This window comes from Ranitomeya variabilis, chromosome 5, assembly GCF_051348905.1.
Source record: "Ranitomeya variabilis isolate aRanVar5 chromosome 5, aRanVar5.hap1, whole genome shotgun sequence".
NCBI classification, from domain to species: Eukaryota; Metazoa; Chordata; class Amphibia; order Anura; family Dendrobatidae; genus Ranitomeya; species Ranitomeya variabilis.
The window spans coordinates 68,444,476-68,461,475 of NC_135236.1; the positions used below are offsets into that span (position 1 = coordinate 68,444,476).

General features: G+C 47.3%; 1 long non-coding RNA gene across 1 annotated transcript in view; it reads left to right on the plus strand.

The window, feature by feature from the left end:
• The window catches only part of LOC143774493 (uncharacterized), a 37,508-nt gene that overhangs the window by 9,456 nt on the left and 11,052 nt on the right, over window positions 1-17,000 (plus strand). Inside the window, exon 2 of the long non-coding RNA XR_013215544.1 lies at window positions 9,386-9,484. This is a non-coding gene — a long non-coding RNA (uncharacterized LOC143774493). The remainder of the gene's footprint in view (window positions 1-9,385; window positions 9,485-17,000) is intronic.

Genomic DNA, 17,000 nt, shown 5'->3' on the forward strand with positions numbered 1-17,000 from the left:
GCATACTTACATACTTCATACACACTAATACAAGTGCTTCTCACTAAATTAGAATATCATCAAAAAGGTGATTTATTTCAGTTCTTCAATACAAAAAGTGAAACTCATATATTATATGGAGTCATTACAAACAGAGTGATCTATTTCAAGTGTTTATTTCTGTTAATGTTGATGATTATGGCTTACAGCCAATGAAAATGCAAAAGTCATTATCTCAGTAAATTAGAATAATTAACAAATAACACCTTCAAAGGCTTCCTAAGCATTTAAAAAGGTCCCTTAGTGTATTTCAGTAGCTCCACAATCATGGGGAAGACTGCTGACTTAACAGATGTCCAGAAGGCAGTCCAGAAGCCACCACACACAGACGTATCCAGGACATGGGCTACAAGTGTCGCATTCCATGTGTCAAGCCACCCATGACCAATAGACAACACCAGAAGTGTCTTACCTGGGCCAAGGAGGAAAAGGACTGGACTGTTGCTCAGTGGTCCAAGGTGTTGTTTTCAGATGAAAGTAAATTTTTCATTTCATTTAAAAATCAAGGTCCCAGAGTCTGGAGGAAGCGTGGAGAGGCCACAATCCAAGCTGCTGGAAGTCTAGTGTGAAGATTCCACAATCAGTGATGGTTTGGGGAGCCATGTCATCTGCTGGTGTAGGTCCACTGTGTTTTATCAAGACCAAAGTCAGCGCAGCCGTCTACCAGGACATTTTAGAGCACTTCATGCTTCCCTCTGCCGACAAGATTTTTGGAGATGGAAATGTCATTCTCCAGCAGGACTTGGCCCCTGTCCACACTGCCAAAAGTACCAATACCAGGTTTACAAACAACAGTATCACTGTGCTTGATTGGCAGCAAACTCTCCTGACCTTATCCCTACAGAGAATCTATGGAGTATTGTCAAGAGGAAGATGAGAGACACCAGACCCAACAATGCAGACGAGCTGAAGGCTGCTATCAAAGCAACCTGGGCTTCCATAACACCTCAGCAGTGCCACAGGCTGATCATCTCCATGCCACGCCGCATTGATGCAGTAATTGATGCAAAAGGAGCCCCGACCAAGTATTGAGGGCATTTACTGAACATACATTTCAGTAGGCCAAAATTTCGGATTTTAAAATCATTTTTCAAGCCGGTGTTTTAAAGTATTCTAATTTACTGAGATAATGACTTTTGGGTTTTCATTGGCTGTAAGCCATAATCATCAACATTAACAGAAATAAACATGTGAAATAGATCACTCTGTAATGACTCTACATAATATATGAGTTTCACTTTTCTATTGAAGAACTGAAATAAATTAACTTTTTGAAGATATTCTAATTTTGTGAGAAGCACTTGTAAAATTTGTGCAAAAATAATAGGAACATACATAGAAATAAAGTAAAAAGTCACTCCTTAGGGGACTGTAGAATACTTGTGCAAACATTTTGTCTCTTTAATAAACCCGCTATTGATGAATCAGTCGCAAACATCTGGAAACCAAAATGGTGAAGATAAGAAAAAAAAGTGAGCTTATAAAATAGACAGATTTGGTAAAAGTAAAAAAGAAATGGCTAAAAACACCAAAAACTAGAGCAAAAAACATTGAACAATAAGGCCCAAAGGATCATGGAATCCACGCAGCCTCGAGATAGGAAAATTCCTTGGTGTGAAGTACGCCAAGTGTGAATCCGCCCTAGATGTGTCTATGCCAGATGCTGATTTACCCCACAAGGGTGTGAGTTTTAGGTACAAATTTCGTCCTACGGAGAGCTACATTCAAGAATAAAGCCCTAAATATATGTGAAATGTGCTGGATATTAAGCAGAGTGCAAATATATGCTCATATTATAGTGCAAATATTGAAGCTAATAAATGTAAATACCTACCGTATATAGAAATATGGCCGAGCAGACAACAATGCAAAAATAAATTATGGCACATAAATCACAATATATAGCCCATAAATATGGTACAATGGTTAAAGCTAAATAGCTATAAAATGTATAGGGGGTGAATAATGCTATACTATTCTACAGGGAATACACATGATCTCCATGAGCAATCTCCATTCATGTCAGTGGTGAAAATGGGTTTTCTCATCAAGTTATCATTCACACAAGCATTTATATCAGTATTTCTTCTAGCTGCAGGACATCGTGCTATTGGTTTATGTTTTGGGGACCTTTCTAAGAAAATTTGATTGGCTGCTATGAGGGCTCGTGTAGATGACCAAGTCAGTCTCAATGCAATACGACAAAACCTCGGACGAATGTTATTCTATGGGACAGTGCACGTCAGATTTTTTTTTTGCACGGACAGAGCAGGTCCAGGGATAAAATTGCAGCATGCCCTAGTTTGATCTTACATTCGGGTCGCTCTCAGCCATGCAAGTCAATGAGTCTGTGGAAAACATCAGGATGCACTCAAATGACATCTGAGGGCAATCCAATTTCCATAGACTGACAGAATGGTGATAGAGAAAAGGGGCTCCCTCGTACTCCAGTGTATCACATCCAACTCCCTTGCACCCTAGTGTATAACATTCGGGCCCCTCACATCCCGGAGTATAACATCCAGCCCCTCGCACCCCAGTGTATAACACCTGGCCCCCTTGCGCCGCAGTGTATAACATCTGGTTCTTTTGCACCATAGTGTACAACATCCGGCCCCTCGCCCTCCCGATGAATAACATCCAGCCCTTCGTGCCCTTGTGTATAACATCTGGCACTTTGTGCCCTGGTGTATAATGTTTGGCCCCTCGACCTCCCGATGTATAACATCCGGCCCTTCATGCCCTGGTTTATAACATCTGGCCCCTTGCCCTCCCGATGTATAACATCCGGCCCTTCATGCCCTGGTTTATAACATCTGGCCCTTCGACCTCCCGATGTATGACATCCGTCCCTTCATACCATGGTTTATAACGTCTGGCCCCTCGACCTCCCGATGTATAACATTCTGCCCTTCATGCTCTGGTGTATAACATCTGGCCCCTCGACCTCCCGATGTATAACATCCGGCCCTTTGTGCCCTGGTGTATAACATCTTGCCCTCCCGATGAATAACATCCAGCCCTTCGTTCCCTGGTGTATAACATCTGGCCCCTTGTTCTCCCTGTGAATAACATCCGGCCCTTCGTTCCCTGGTTTATAACATCTGGCCCCTTGCTCTCCCTATGAATAATATCTGGCCCTTCGTACCCTGGTTTATAGCATCTGGCCCCTCAACCTCCCGATGTATAACATCCGGCCCTTTGTGCCCTGGTGTCTGACCCCTTGCCCTCCTGATGAATAACATCCTGCCCTTCATGCCCTGGTGTATAACATTTGGCCCCTCGCCCTCCCGATGTATAACATCCGGCCCTTCGTACCCTGGCTAATAAGATCTGGCCCCTCGACCTCCCAATGTATAACATCCGGCCCTTTGTGCCCTGGTGTATAACATCTGGCCCCTTGCCCTTCCGATGAATAACATCCTGCCTTTCATGCCCTGGTGTATAACATTTGGCCCCTCGCCCTCCCGATGTTTAACATATGGCCCTTCGTGCCCTGGTGTATAACATCTGGCCCCTCGACCTCCCGATGAATAACATCCTGCCCTTCGTGCCCAGGTGTATAAAAGGTGATTTTTATTGCAAATTATAATTTCAGATGAACAGAGATGAAGGTAATTCTGGTGAAGTTCTGGTTTCATGAACTCATTCTCTGGTTACAAGTACTTCACCATCTTATTAAACAGTGCAGGTTTTTTCCTTGCTGGTAGTGCAATGGTTTGTCTGTTCAGTTGAAGGGCCTGGAGATTTCCTACCTGGATTGTCTCAGCTGTTCAGTGTTCGCCACTGCTATATATGTTTGCCTCTGGCACTTAGGAATTGCCAGTGCTAGTTCTTACTGCCTGGTTTGGAGTTGGAGGTGTAGTTCGTGGTTGGAGTTGGCTTTTGGAGATTTATTCAGGAGATTGTAGCTTGGAGTTTTGTTTGTGTGCACATCCTTATCTTATCCTATTTGGTTTCTCCTTCCTTTAACTCCCCTGTGTTCCACTCTGTTGTTTGGTGACTATATTTTGTATGATTGTTATTTTAATTTATCCCTGTCCTTCTTCCCTTGTTTGTCTGTTCAGTATTATCCCATACACTATCTCCTGCATTGGGGGAGATAAGGGTTGATATAGGAGCATAGTGCAGCGCCCCAGAGTTCTGGTCGTTGCAGTACTGTGGCTCTGCCGCTAAGGGGAGCCATGGTACGTTCGATGGCACCGAAGGAGTTCCTCCAATCAGGTATCACAGACACCAATATGTTTCACAGCTGGGCCTCCGGGGGGAGCTAAGGGTGCTATTCATTAGGCCACTCCCCACCATAGTGGGTAAACTGGGGGTCAGGCAGAAAGTTAGTAGAGAACGCTGACGGGATTGAACGGAGCAACACCCTGTGGCAGGGGGTGTTGTGAAGGGAGAGACTGTAGGGTCTCTGCCAGGGGTGGGATCCTGGCAGAGGCTTGGCATTGAAAGAACGTAACGGGTCCGCGCAGGCTCCTGGAAGCGGCGGGACTCAAGAAAGGACTAGAAGCGAGATAGATTGTGCTGAGTGAGAAACGAGATCAAGCAGAAGGAGAATACCAGCAGGGGTTTTGTTGAAAGAGGCAGCACCCTGCTGAGGCGCAATACCGGTGGCCGGAACGCCGAGGGAGTGGATTAGAATACAGCTTCAAGCCATACTCCAAACAGCGGCAGGACAGTCGGTCTCAGGCGGGCTGTCTACCACATATCACCTATGAAGTCTTGGGGGGCAATTGCGGGAGAGGGGCGACTCTAGGGTCCCGGAAGAACTCCAGGCCTACCTGACAAACGGGTGCCATTCCAACCTGAATACAGGGAAGGGGTGGATTACAGAGGAACATCAAATCGAGTTGTGAGGGAACTTAAGAAACAGACACAACCGTTGTGGGGTTACTTTCCGTGAGCACAGCAGGGAAGGACTACAACACATAGCGCTAGAAGGAAGGCACAGATTTCCACCTGAGAGGAGAACTCTGGAGGTGCCATTGGACCGGCCGGACTTGCGTAGCCTGGTGAACCGTGTTCTGGACTGAGGACTCAGAGATCTCCAGTAAAGAGGTAAAGAGACTGCAACCTGGTGTCCTCGTTATTTACCGCGATTTACACCCCACAACTGCACCGCTCCACCGCTATCATTACTACCACCTATTACACCGGACGTCCCCCACTGACGGACAGGGCCACGGACCGGGTCTAGCCACCGTGACAACCCCGAGACTGAGACCCAGAGGCCCGGCTCCGGGTATCCCCTCGGCCCTGCGGCGGTGTGGGGGCGCGCCGCAGCCTTGGCGTCACGAACAGGATCTACTTAAGCCTGAAGAATCAGGTCATGTGTGCCTAGAGACTGTGATTTGTTGTGCTTGGACTGTACTTTATTGTAAGACTGTGCTGCGCCATTAGCCGCCAAAAGTTCCCGCCAAAAGGCGCCGCCATTGCTACACCCAAGGGGAAGGAGGGCGTGTTATGGGCGGAGACTCCCAGTGTGGCGCGAGAAATGGCTACCGCCCCCTGCACTTCTGGCTGCAGAGGAATGACCTGCCCCAAAGCAGAAGAGAAACACCCCTTGATATGCAACGGCGAGAGGCTGGTGACGAAGAAGCCCGACCTCAGAGAAATGGCGGAGTTAGGTGCATGCACTGCCAGCGACTATCAGGTGGCGATGATGAACGGCGAGTGCCTGAGCGAGGAAGAAGCGGTTCAGGCCTGCCTTTCTTCACCGGAGATGGACCGGAAGCCTGCGGATCCGACAGCGAAGCTACGTCCACCAATCCCGACCTCGGAGTTAGAGGAGGAGGAACCACAGCAAGCGGAGCGGAGTCCGAGCATCCCATTGGAGGAGCCCCGGTCCGGGCTGCAGCCGACTCCAGCGTCCTCGTTAACGGACCAGAGCGACACCGATGGAACCACATTAGGCGCAGGTATGGCCGACGTCCCTGCTCCCCTTCACGAGCCCGCTTCTATGACCCACCTCCATCTCAGTAGGGAGCGACTTATCTCGGCAGGGCTAATGGTGCTATCCCCCGATGATCTGGGGAGGATGGTGCCACCGCTGTCGACCGGAGTGGGGAAGCCCGTGGATGTGAGCTTAGATGGAGTAGTTCTTCGGTGGGACACCCCCTGGTTTAGAGCAGATGGATCCCGGGAGAACGGGTCCACCCTTGCGGTGCTTACATGGGAGCAATATACAGTGCTTGATTCTGCAGTGGAAAGGACGGAAAGGAGCTGAGTCGATGGGCCCATCGAAAGTACAACAACCCCCTCCGGCATGGGATGACGGAGACGCGGTAAGGCGGGGCACTGTGTTGGCCTACCATGTAAAAAGGGGGTGGGGCCTCATACACGAGCCGGGACTGGATGCTGATGTTTTCTTGCGCATTGTAATGTGAGGGCTCCCTGTTGTGGCCGAAGCGGAGAACCGTTACAGAAGGGGGATCCTGTGACCTACAGCCGCCACTTGAACCCACTTGGGTGGTATGCACGGAATGTTCGGCGGTGTATGTCTGGACCTGCGGCACCTGCAGCCCCAGACCTGGTCCCGGGGGCACCCGAACTTGTCACCATCGCAACGGTACACCTAGTAGCAGCCCCAGAATTGGCCAGTCGGGTTCATCTGCATGTTCGAACCGCGGATGCTGGCGCTGCAGTGACCGGGGCCCCAGAACCCAAGCCACCAGAAGAAGAATAAACCTCGATACCATGAAAATGTAAATAGTTACTGTTTGTTCTTTTAAGTTGCTGCTAAACCTGTCCAGGGTTAATGGATCCCTTTGTTGACCCGGGATCCCCTTTGTTTTGTTTTTCTTTTTCTTGAAGTTTTTGCACCAAGTTACACAAACTGCAGAAATCATGGACTGTGCATGATTCGAACTTCCCTTGTAAATAGTTTGCACCTTCTTAAAGGTGCTCCCTACTGGTTTTAGCCAAAGACACTTTGCGAAGATATTTGCCCTATTGGGTTGAGCCAAAGACACTTTGTGAAGATACCTTTCCTACCGGTTCTAGTTAAAGACACTTTGCGAAGATACCATACCGGAACCTTTGCATGGGCCGGTAGGCTGAGAAGACGAGCTACCTTAGAAAGACTTGGTCTCCTCTTAAAGGGGATGTGAGAAACTGAACTTGAGAGAGATACTGTTGCAGAACAGTAATGCCATAATGATGCCTTGAAAAGAAATGTAACTGTTTTACATGCTAAGTTATATGTGTTGAATTTGTTGAAATGTGAAATCTAAATAATGTTTTGCAGAAAGAAAAGATGCAGAGAGCCCGTAGGGGTAGAGATAGAGATCTGCATAGCTGAAAGTAAGCGAAGTAATAATGAAGGTGAGGATAGAAGGTAAACCCCGCGTCCCCATTGAAAGTTACTTTGTTACTAAGGACAGAGAGTGAACCCGTAGGGGTTAGAGAGTGAGTCCTTAAAGGAGCCGAGTAGAGCTGGCTCAGAGTTCTTTAAACGAAAGGAATGTTATGTCTATACCATGTATAGTAGAGAAAGGCAGTAGGCCCTGGATGAACAGGGCGGTCCTGTAAAAGAAAGGAGAGGCAGTAGGTCTGGTGCCATAGGGACAGGCGGTCCTGCAGGTTCAAAGTAGGAGAATGTGAAGTTACCTTACCCTGTAATGTGATTATAGGAAGGCCTTTGGTAAACTAAGAGTGTATGTTTCCTAAAGGCAATGTTAATTTATTGTTCCAGAATTTGCACTAAGTAGAATACCCGGTTGGGTAACAGGAGTTATGCATAGCCTGTAATTTATAATGTTGACCATGTTTGTAACGTTAAAAGTGTCCTCACCTCCCATAAAGGGAAGCCTGTTCAAGTATACTTATTGTTTTGCACTCAACAAAATTGTATGTCTTTTTGCTAATCTGTATTGTTGTTTTTCTTCCCAGTCCCGGAGTACTGTGTTTAACCAGGGGGGAGTGCAGTGCCCCAGAGTTCTGGTCGTTGCAGTACTGTGGCTCTGCCGCTAAGGGGAGCCATGGTACGTTCGATGGCACCGAAGGAGTTCCTCCAATCAGGTATCACAGACACCAATATGTTTCACAGCTGGGCCTCCGGGGGGAGCTAAGGGTGCTATTCATTAGGCCACTCCCCACCATAGTGGGTAAACTGGGGGTCAGGCAGAAAGTTAGTAGAGAACGCTGACGGGATTGAACGGAGCAACACCCTGTGGCAGGGGGTGTTGTGAAGGGAGAGACTGTAGGGTCTCTGCCAGGGGTGGGATCCTGGCAGAGGCTTGGCATTGAAAGAACGTAACGGGTCCGCGCAGGCTCCTGGAAGCGGCGGGACTCAAGGAAAGGACTAGAAGCGAGACAGATTGTGCTGAGTGAGAAACGAGATCAAGCAGAAGGAGAATACCAGCAGGGGTTTTGTTGAAAGAGGCAGCACCCTGCTGAGGCGCAATACCGGTGGCCGGAACGCCGAGGGAGTGGATTAGAATACAGCTTCAAGCCATACTCCAAACAGCGGCAGGACAGTCGGTCTCAGGCGGGCTGTCTACCACATATCACCTATGAAGTCTTGGGGGGCAATTGCGGGAGAGGGGCGACTCTAGGGTCCCGGAAGAACTCCAGGCCTACCTGACAAACGGGTGCCATTCCAACCTGAATACAGGGAAGGGGTGGATTACAGAGGAACATCAAATCGAGTTGTGAGGGAACTTAAGAAACAGACACAACCGTTGTGGGGTTACTTTCCGTAAGCACAGCAGGGAAGGACTACAACACATAGCGCTAGAAGGAAGGCACAGATTTCCACCTGAGAGGAGAACTCTGGAGGTGCCATTGGACCGGCCGGACTTGCGTAGCCTGGTGAACCGTGTTCTGGACTGAGGACTCAGAGATCTCCAGTAAAGAGGTAAAGAGACTGCAACCTGGTGTCCTCGTTATTTACCGCGACTTACACCCCACAACTGCACCGCTCCATCGCTACTATTACTACCACCTATTACACCGGACGTCCCCCACTGACGGACAGGGCCACGGACCGGGTCTAGCCACCGTGACAACCCCGAGACTGAGACCCAGAGGCCCGGCTCCGGGTACCCCTCGGCCCTGCGGCGGTGTGGGGGCGCGCCGCAATAGCAAGACACATGAACCTGGCCTCTCCACCTTCAGGAGTAATCTGAAGGACAGGGATTGACTAGGCCATCCCTATTTCTAGGGACTTGGTTATTGCCCACAGTCCCAAGATACTGCGTGAGAGCTATATTAACAAATGTAAAAAATCACCATATACTCCTGTATCGGAGCCGTTCCAGATATGTCGGCACCAGGTGTCCTGTGATATTGTTATACCACATGATCCCTACTCTCTCTAACTGCTTTATTTTTTTTTTTTTAGCTACTTCCCTTTTGACAACGCTTTGTTTCCCTGACGAAGCGGTGCGAAACACGTGTTGGAGTTTGTGGAGGGGGGACGTGGTGTGCTCCAATGGTGCTGGTATGTATCCATCTCTCATCAGGTTCAATGTATACAGGCCTAAATAATATGCACTTTTCTATTTTGATGCGGCTATATACCCTAACAGGCTATCTTGCACTTATTGTTAAATTTGCTATGCTTTGTATTTGGGCATCATGCAATGTGGCTATGTGCAATATATTTGGTTTATATTTGATCAGTTGTTTAATGTAAATTTATCTTATTTGATATAAAATTCCTTATCTGTTATATTTGTATATATATATTTTCAACCTGATCATATTATATACTGACATTAGGTTTTTCACACAGCACTTTTTTCATTATCCCTCTATGCCCTACACAATATGCAGTGGTTTTTGATTAACTCGACTATTGACTTGTCCCTGATGTTTTATATTGCATCATTTTGGATCATTATGTTATAATACCTTATGAATTGATTGGTTAATTACTTGGCACACCCAACCCCTGTTATGACCCCAATGGCGAGGGTCTCAGAGGAACAAGTAAGTCTGCGAAGTACAAAAATCCAGCTCATAGGGCAGTGGTAACTGGGTTGACCATATATCTACTCCTAACGCCAACACTAGAAGTAGCCGGGGAACATGCCTACGTTGGTCGCTAGATGTCTCGCGCCAGCCGGAGGACTAACTACCCCTAGAAGAGGAAAACAAAGACCTCTCTTGCCTCCAGATAATAGACCCCAAAAGTTGGATACAAGCCCCCCACAAATAATAACGGTGAGGTAAGAGGAAATGACAAACACAGAGATGAACTAGGTTTAGCAAAGAGAGGCCCACTTACTAATAGCAGAATGTAGTAAGATAACTTATATGGTCAACAAAAACCCTATCAAAATTCCACACTGGAAATTCAAGAACCCCCGAACCGTCTAACGGCCCGGGGGGAGAACTCCAGCCTCCCTAGAGCTTCCAGCAAGGTTAGGATACAGATTATGTACAAGCTGGACAAAAATGCAAACAAAAACAAATAGCAAAAAGCAAGAAAGCAGACTTAGCTTAATCTAGCAGGAACCAGGATCAGTAGACAAGAGCACAACAGATTAGCTCTGATTACAATGTTGCCAGGCATTGAACTGAAGGTCCAGGGAGCTTATATAGCAACACCCCTGAACTAACGGCCCAGGTGAGCATACAAGGGATGACTGACATACCCAGAGTCAAATCACTAGTAACCACTAGAGGGAGCCAAAAAGCAAATTCACAACAGTACCCCCCCCCTTAGTGAGGGGTCACCGAACCCTCACCAAGACCACCAGGGCGATCAGGATGAGCGGCGTGAAAGGCACGAACCAAATCGGCCGCATGCACATCAGAGGCGACCACCCAGGAATTATCCTCCTGACCATAGCCCTTCCACTTGACCAGGTACTGAAGCCTCCGCCTGGAGAGACGAGAATCTAAGATCTTCTCCACCACGTACTCCAACTCGCCCTCAACCAACACCGGAGCAGGAGGCTCCACAGAAGGGACCACAGGCACAACGTACCGCCGCAACAAGGACCTATGAAATACGTTGTGAATGGCAAACGACACCGGAAGATCCAGGCGAAAGGATACAGGATTAAGGATTTCCAATATCTTGTAAGGACCAATGAAGCGAGGCTTAAATTTGGGAGAGGAGACCTTCATAGGAACAAATCGAGAAGACAGCCATACCAAATCCCCAACGCGAAGTCGGGGACCCACACCGCGGCGGCGGTTGGCAAAACGCTGAGCCTTCTCCTGTGACAACTTCAAGTTGTCCACCACATGACTCCAGATCCGCTGCAACCTGTCCACCACAGAATCCACCCCAGGACAGTCAGAAGGCTCCACATGTCCCGAGGAAAAACGAGGATGGAAACCAGAGTTGCAGAAAAATGGCGAAACCAAGGTGGCGGAACTAGCCCGATTATTAAGGGCAAATTCAGCCAACGGCAAGAAGGTCACCCAATCATCCTGATCAGAAGAGACAAAACACCTCAAATAAGCCTCCAGAGTCTGATTAGTTCGCTCCGTTTGTCCGTTAGTCTGGGGATGAAAAGCGGACGAAAACGACAAATCAATACCCATCCTACCACAAAAGGATCGCCAGAACCTGGAAACAAACTGGGATCCTCTGTCCGACACAATATTCTCAGGAATGCCGTGCAAACGAACCACGTTCTGGAAGAACACAGGAACCAGATCAGAAGAGGAGGGCAGCTTAGGTAAAGGAACCAAATGGACCATCTTGGAGAAACGATCACATATCACCCAGATGACAGACATGCCCTGAGACACCGGAAGATCAGAAATGAAATCCATAGAGATGTGTGTCCAAGGTCTCTTCGGGACAGGCAAGGGCAAGAGCAACCCGCTGGCACGAGAACAGCAAGGCTTAGCTCGAGCACAAGTTCCACAGGACTGCACAAATGACCGCACATCCCTTGACAAGGAAGGCCACCAAAAGGACCTGGCCACCAGATCTCTGGTGCCAAAAATTCCCGGGTGCCCTGCCAACACTGAGGAATGAACCTCGGAAATGACTCTGCTGGTCCATTTAGCAGGCACAAACAATCTGTCAGATGGACAAGAGTCAGGCCTACCAGCCTGAAATCTCTGCAACACACGCCGCAGATCAGGAGAAATAGCTGACAAGATAACTCCTTCCTTAAGAATACCCACAGGTTCAGCGACTCCAGGAGCATCAGGCACAAAGCTCCTAGACAGAGCATCGGCCTTCACATTCTTAGAACCTGGTAAATACGAGACCACAAAGTCAAAACGGGAGAAAAACAATGACCAGCGGGCCTGTCTAGGATTCAGGCGTTTAGCAGACTCGAGATACATCAGATTTTTGTGATCAGTCAAGACCACCACACGATGCTTAGCACCCTCGAGCCAATGACGCCACTCCTCAAATGCCCACTTCATGGCCAACAACTCCTGATTGCCCACATCATAATTTCGCTCTGCCGGCGAAAACTTCCTGGAGAAAAAGGCACAAGGTCTCATAGTAGAGCAACCAGGGCCTCTCTGCGACAAAACGGCCCCTGCCCCAATCTCCGAAGCATCCACCTCCACCTGAAAGGGAAGTGAGGTGTCAGGTTGGCACAAAACAGGCGCCGAAGTAAACCGGCGTTTCAATTCCTGGAAAGCCTCCACGGCAGCAGGAGCCCAGTTAGCTACATCAGAGCCTTTCTTGGTCATATCCGTCAATGGTTTAACAACGCTAGAAAAATTTGCGATAAAACGACGGTAGAAGTTAGCAAAACCCAAGAACTTCTGAAGACTCTTAACTGACGAGGGTTGAGTCCAATCATGAATAGCTCGGACCTTGACTGGGTCCATCTCCACAGCAGAAGGGGAAAAAATAAACCCCAAAAAGGGAACCCTCTGTACACCAAAGAGACACTTTGAGCCTTTAACAAACAAAGAATTTTCACGCAAAATCTTAAAAACCATCCTGACCTGCTCCACATGCGAGTCCCAATCATCAGAAAAAAACAGAATATCATCCAGATAAACAATCAAAAATTTATCCAGATACTTCCGGAAAATGTCATGCATGAAGGACTGAAAAACTGAAGGTGCATTAGAGAGCCCAAATGGCATCACCAAGTACTCAAAATGACCTTCGGGCGTATTGAATGCGGTTTTCCATTCATCGCCTTGCTTAATGCGCACAAGGTTGTACGCACCACGAAGGTCTATCTTGGTGAACCACTTGGCACCTTTAATCCGGGCAAACAAGTCTGACAACAGCGGCAAAGGATACTGAAATTTGACAGTGATCTTGTTTAAAAGCCGATAGTCAATACAAGGCCTCAAAGATCCGTCCTTTTTGGCCACAAAAAAGAATCCCGCACCAAGAGGGGAAGAAGAAGGACGGATATGCCCCTTCTCAAGAGACTCCTTGATATATGAACGCATCGCGGTATGTTCAGGTACCGACAAATTAAACAGTCTCCCCTTAGGAAACTTACTGCCAGGAATCAAATCTATTGCACAGTCACATTCCCTATGAGGAGGCAGTGCACTGGACTTAGACTCGCTGAAGACATCCTGATAATCAGACAAATACGCCGGAACTTCCGAAGGCGTAGAAGAAGCAATAGACAAGGGCAGGGAATCTCCATGAATTCCATGGCAGCCCCAACTTGACACCGACATTGCCTTCCAGTCCAAGACTGGATTATGGGTCTGTAACCATGGTAAACCCAAAACAACCAAATCATGCATCTTATGCAGAACAAGAAAACGTATCACCTCCCGATGTTCGGGAGTCATGCACATGGTAACCTGTGTCCAAAACTGCGGTTTATTTTTTGCCAAAGGCGTAGCATCAATACCCCTAAGAGGGATAGGATTTTCTAATGGCTCCAGAACAAAACCGCAGCGCTTGGCAAATGACAGATCCATCAGACTCAGGGCAGCACCTGAGTCTACAAACGCCATGACAGGATACGATGACAGTGAGCAAATCAAAGTTACAGATAGAATAAATTTAGGTTGCAAATTACCAATGGCGACAGGACTAACAACCCTAGTAAGACGTTTAGAGCATGCTGAGATAACATGTGTAGAATCACCACAGTAGTAACACAAGCCATTCTGGCATCTATGAATTTTCCGCTCATTTCTAGTCAGGATTCTATCACATTGCATTAAATCAGGTGCCTGTTCAGACAACACCATGAGGGAATTTGCGGTTTTGCGCTCTCGCAACCGCCGGTCGATTTGAATTGCCAGGGCCATGGAATCATTCAGACCTGTGGGAATGGGAAAACCCACCATCACATTCTTAATGGCTTCAGAAAGGCCATTTCTGAAATTTGCAGCCAATGCACACTCGTTCCACTGGGTCAGCACGGACCATTTCCGAAATTTTTGGCAATACACTTCAGCCTCGTCCTGGCCCTGAGACATAGCCAGCAAGGCTTTTTCTGCCTGAATCTCAAGATTGGGTTCCTCATAAAGCAAACCGAGCGCCAGAAAAAACGCATCAATATCAGCCAATGCCGGATCTCCTGGCGCCAGCGAGAAGGCCCAATCCTGAGGGTCGCCCCGTAAAAAAGAAATAACAATTTTCACTTGCTGAGCAGAGTCTCCAGATGAACAGGGTCTCAGGGACAAAAACAATTTACAATTATTCCTGAAATTTCTAAATTTAAATCGGTCTCCGGAAAACAGTTCAGGAATCGGTATCTTAGGTTCTGACATAGGATTTCTGGTAACATAATCTTGTATGCCCTGCACACGAGCAGTAAGCTGGTCCACACCTGTAATCAAGGTCTGGACATTCATGTCTGCAGCAAACACAAGCCACTCAGAGGTAAAGGGGAAAAGAAAAAAAAACTCAGAATTTTCTTTCTTATAATCCCGCTTCTGCAATGCATTTAACATTTAATACTGGCCTGGCAAACTGTTATGACCCCAATGGCGAGGGTCTCAGAGGAACAAGTAAGTCTGCGAAGTACAAAAATCCAGCTCATAGGGCAGTGGTAACTGGGTTGACCATATATCTACTCCTAACGCCAACACTAGAAGTAGCCGGGGAACATGCCTACGTTGGTCGCTAGATGTCTCGCGCCAGCCGGAGGACTAACTACCCCTAGAAGAGGAAAACAAAGACCTCTCTTGCCTCCAGATAATAGACCCCAAAAGTTGGATACAAGCCCCCCACAAATAATAACGGTGAGGTAAGAGGAAATGACAAACACAGAGATGAACTAGGTTTAGCAAAGAGAGGCCCACTTACTAATAGCAGAATGTAGTAAGATAACTTATATGGTCAACAAAAACCCTATCAAAATTCCACACTGGAAATTCAAGAACCCCCGAACCGTCAAACGGCCCGGGGGGAGAACTCCAGCCTCCCTAGAGCTTCCAGCAAGGTTAGGATACAGATTATGTACAAGCTGGACAAAAATGCAAACAAAAACAAATAGCAAAAAGCAAGAAAGCAGACTTAGCTTAATCTAGCAGGAACCAGGATCAGTAGACAAGAGCACAACAGATTAGCTCTGATTACAACGTTGCCAGGCATTGAACTGAAGGTCCAGGGAGCTTATATAGCAACACCCCTGAACTAACGGCCCAGGTGAGCATACAAGGGATGACTGACATACCCAGAGTCAAATCACTAGTAACCACTAGAGGGAGCCAAAAAGCAAATTCACAACAACCCCCCTCTTATTTTGTATTTTGTATATAATATTTTTATTATTTCCTATCTTTTTCTACTTTTATGGTGTTTTGTTTTTTGATGTATTAATAAATTTTCAATATTTTAATATATTTTGATTGTCTTTGCCTAATTTTTGAACAATCTTTTATGAGTTATCAGCATGTACTAGCTGTGAGGTTCCCTTTAAGACGATGGAGTTGTTCAAACCTTTGTGTTCCTCCATATGAAATTTCATCAGTTATTAACCTGACAAGGACTTTAGGTTGCAATTCAGGCAGACTCATAGCCTTTGTGTGTGATTGCGACCCTCATGGGAACACGATTGACCATATACACAACTATGGCTAAGTGTTGGTTGTGTAATGGATGGGGAGAGAGGAGTACGCCACTTGGAGAGTTGGCCAAAATGGGATCAGGCATGTTGAAATCCATATGTCCAGTCCTTCTTTCCCCTGATAGTTTCTGGGTAAGACAGTCAGGAGGTCCCCATACACATTAGATTGCTGGCCGGCCCCACTATAATGTGTACAGTGTCACTACCTCCTCCCTGCCTGATGAACGCCACCGGCAACTGACCTGTAGCGTCACTCATTAACCCTTCCCTGCGGAGGTCGCATAGAGCTCCAGCAGGTGATGTATTGCCACAGCAGACAATGAACAGCTGCGTGCCAGCCAGCCATCTGTCACAGGACCCTAAATCTAATATTTGTCCGCCTATTGTCAGGCTCATATCCGAAGGCCAAGTAAACAGCCGATGGCAGTAACTCTTTGCGTGCCGCTCTTCGGCATGCTTTCATTTTTTTACATGCACAGTGCCCTTTAAAAGAAGCGTGTATGCACTATAAAATTTGGAGCCACGAATGGCTCTGAACATCTGGGGCATGTTTTTTTTTTTTCATTTTTTAAAGGGTTTGTCCAAGATTTGATAAAACATGGTTGTCTTTTTGGTGAAAACAGCGCCACACCTGTCTACGGATTGCATCTGGTATTGTAGCTCTACACCATTCACTTTAATGGAAATGTCAGACTCTACCTGTACACAACTGTTTTTGGAGCAAGGCAGCCATATTTTACTAATTATGGACAACCCCTTTAACCCATTTCTAACATGTAATGGTGTAATGTACATGTATGCCACACTGCGGGTGTATGAAGAGAGCACAGGAGCTGAGCCCACTCCCTACACAGCGGGTGCCGACTGTGTTATACAGCCACCATCTTCCTCTAACAGCAGCGACCGGAGCTAGCTCCAATGGATGATGCTTAACCAGTGAAATGCTGGTGGCAAGCTCTGACGGTGGTAGTAAAGTGGAGCAATCATGTCATCGTACCCCTCACTACCCTCCATGACACAACT